Source organism: Microtus ochrogaster, chromosome X (genome assembly GCF_000317375.1).
Source record: "Microtus ochrogaster isolate Prairie Vole_2 chromosome X, MicOch1.0, whole genome shotgun sequence".
Lineage (NCBI taxonomy): Eukaryota > Metazoa > Chordata > Mammalia > Rodentia > Cricetidae > Microtus > Microtus ochrogaster.
This window is the reverse complement of record NC_022026.1, coordinates 29,572,419-29,575,934: the sequence shown is the minus strand read 5'-3', so window position 1 is coordinate 29,575,934 and position 3,516 is coordinate 29,572,419. Positions and strand designations below refer to the sequence as shown.

The window sequence follows — 3,516 nt, the reverse complement described above, 5'->3', positions numbered from 1 at the left end:
GGAGGAGGAGGAGGAGGAGGAGGAGGAGGAGGAGGAGAAAGGCAGTGACTCCATTATTAGGGGCTTATATTTATGGAAATATGGTTAAAATAAAGTGTATGCAAATATGATAGAATTTCAGGAAAATAAGACAGAAAGATGGGATAAGGAGTTGGAGACATGGAAGAAAGGACAGAATCTCAGAAAACAATGAAAGAAACAGAATGAAGCTTTCAATGCTAACCTTCCTGCTGGCAACCATCAAACTCTATGTCACAGTGTAGTGAAAAGAGAATAGAAGAACAGCTTGGGGCTTGTAACTTTCAGGTTAAAGATGAACCAAAATTTAGACAACATATAATAAAATAGACTTAATTAAGTATTCTTTGGTTGGCCTGAGATTGAAGAGGACAGTTTCCTTTTGTTTGTCTTTTGTCATCAACTTGAATGTCTTTTAGGGCAGAACATCGTTTTTTTTTTTTTTTTTAAATCCAAATTCTCACTCCCTCCCCTCCTCCCATTCCTTCCACACACCCTCCCACCCCATCCCCCTCTAATCCAAAGAGAGGGTAAGGCACTTTGCTTTGTGGAAGGTCCAAGGCCCACCCTACTACATCCAGTCTTAGGAAGGTATGCATCCAAAGAGACTAGGATCCCAAAAAGCCAGTACATACAATAGAGACAAATCCCAGTGCCATTATCATTGTCCCCTCAGTCTGCCCCAGCCATACCATTGTCAATCATATTCAGAGGGACTAGTTTGGTCCTATGCTTGTTCCTTCTCAGTCCACCTGGAAATGGTGAGATCTCACTAGCTAAGCTAAACTGCTTCAGTGGATGAAAAAACCCTCATGGTCTTGACCTCTTTGCTCCTGGTCTTGTTCCTTCTACTCTTCGACTGGACTTTGGGAGCTCAGTCCTGTGCTCCGATATGGGACTCTGCCTCCATTTCCATCTGTTGCTGGATGAAGGTTCTATAGTGTTATTTAAGATAATCATCAATCTAAATGCACAGCAATGCCAGTTTGGGCACCCTGTCCACTAAGACTCCTAGGGTCTTAGCTGGGGCCATCCTTGTGGATTCCTAGAGCCAGGCTTCTTGCAAACCCCATAATGGCTCCCCCAATTAAGACAGAACATAGTTTCTATACTCACTTGACTAAAAAGAATAAATCGTCTCCCTATTTTTTCTCTGTTTTTTTTCTATTGAACTTTCTTTTTTCCTTTTTTTTACTTTCTTTTTATTTATTTATTTTTTATTAAAAATTTCTACCTCCTCCCCTCCTCCCATTTTCCTCTCCTTCCCCTCACTCCCCCTCCCCCCTATCCAGTCCAAAGAGCAGTCAAGGGTTCCCTGCCCTATGGGAAGTCCAAGGTCCTCCCCACGCCTAAGATTTTTAAATACAATATTTTCTTATTTTCATAGCTATCTCTGTTTCCATTCCCTCACCTCCAACCACTCCACCCTTCCCTCCACCCCACCTCCCCATCCACTTCCAGGGGGAGTCAACAAAGTCTGACACTTCACTTCAAGGCAAGATCAAGACCCTCACCCTATATCTAGGCAGAACAAAGTCTCCCTCCAAATACAATGAGCTCCAAGATGCCAGGTCAAGCAATAAGGTTAAATCCCGGTCCCACTTTCAGTAGCCCCACAGACTGCCCAAGCCTCACAACTACCCCCCACATTCAAGGATAACCCTAAGAGAGACATACATGGATTCCACAGGAAGGGGAAACTGACAAGATCTCATGAAAAAATGGGAGTCTGGGGGGAAGAAAGGGGGGTGGGAAGGGAGGGGAGGGGAGAAGGGAAAACAGGAGGAGAACATGAGGGAATGGATGGTCAAGAAGGGGAAAGACAGAGAGGGAGAGAAAGGAAAGAGATATCTTGGGTAAGGGAGCCATTAAAAGGCTAGCAAGAAACATGGCACTGTGGAAATTACCAGAAACCCACAAGGATGACCCCAGCTAAGGATCTAAGCAACAGTGGAGAGGACCCAGCAACTGATGAAAGCTGATATAAAGATCTACAGTGAAACACTGTCACCAGAGACCAGTGCAAGAGGAGAGGGAGGAGTGATAATATGAGCAAAGGGGTCAAGTTCATGATGGTGATGCCCATAGAAACAGCTGACCTGAGCTAGTGAGAGCTCACTAACATTGCACTGGTAGCAGGGGAACCTGTTTTCTGCCTATTGGCAGGCTATAATAGCTTGAGTTGCTGTGGAGGTTGCAGGAGATAAAAAGGCATCAACATTCTTACCAACTTGGGCCAGGAAAGACTGAATTCAGGGATGCATGACTGCACATGGTGCGGAGAATAAGTGATGGATACAACCCTAAGCAAAATATCCTAAGTCTCAGGAAACCTTGAAGAAGAGCGGACAGGAAAGAATGTAAGAACTTGGAGACACGGAGAACTGTAAAATGCCATATTCTTGGCAAGATATAGTCTGTGATCATAACTGGCAGCAGCTGCAGATGCAGGCACTGAGTTTGCCACAAGAATGAAGAGGCTCAAGAGGCCCTACCCCTCACTAGTGAATTATTTGCTACTAATAAATTCATGAAAAAGGAAGTCATTGTCTTTATTAGTGTACCCACTCATGACTCCACCAGTCTCCAGGGAACAGTTCCAATCCAATGATAGCAAAGATAACCATGGTTAAACTAAATTGGTTACAAAACTAAAGCAAAACTCATCAAGCTTGATAGAACTGATAGGGATGAGAAAAGGTTGAGGGCTGGGGTGAGATAAAAGAAGGAATGGGGAAAAGATTAATCAGAATATATTATACACACGTGTAATTTGTCAAAGTAATGAATATATATTAGAAAATAAATAAGCAGAACAGGACTCCTGGAAATCAGTGTTATTGTTCACATGCTGATCTGTTGGCCTTGCTATTTATTTCATTGCTAGCCTACACAATTCTCCTCTGGTGTCTATTTTACCACTTTGGAATTTTTTTCTAGAAGTAACATCCCTAATCTTTGGATACCTTAAACAAGTATCAATATGTAAGTTCTATGCAAACATAAACAAGAAGGATAGGGATTTTCTCCCAGATTGAATTCTAGTTCAGCCCTTTTGAGTTCAGTTTTATCTCAGCCTCATATTTCTGAGCATGTTCTCAAGAACAAAATTTTAGGAAGATTCTTGATAACTCACTTTATTCAGAATCTGAGCATCCTTTATAAAAGACCCCACTCCTTTTCCTTTAATCTTCCTCAGCAAATGTTTGATCCTCTTCCCTGAAAGAACCCTAGTAGCCAGAATCTTCGTTTAGTCCTGCTATTTCCACTTAGTAATTCTTCATTTATTATTGATCATCTTTTATCACCTTGCTTAGAAACTCTTGTTTTTCCTTTCTATATTCAGAGTTAGTCTCAATTACCTACAATGGCAATCCTATAAAAAGTTGAGGTTAGCCGGGCGGTGGTGGCGCACGCCTGTAATCCCAGCACTCTGGAGGCAGAGGCAGGCGGATCTCTGTGAGTTCGAGGCCAGCCTGGTCTACCAAGGGAGTTCCA

At 42.6% G+C, this 3,516-nt stretch overlaps 1 protein-coding gene across 1 annotated transcript in view; it reads right to left on the bottom strand.

The window, feature by feature from the left end:
- The window catches only part of LOC101988555 (cilia- and flagella-associated protein 47-like), a 17,404-nt gene that overhangs the window by 9,882 nt on the left and 4,006 nt on the right, over positions 1-3,516 (bottom strand). The window lies entirely within an intron of this gene.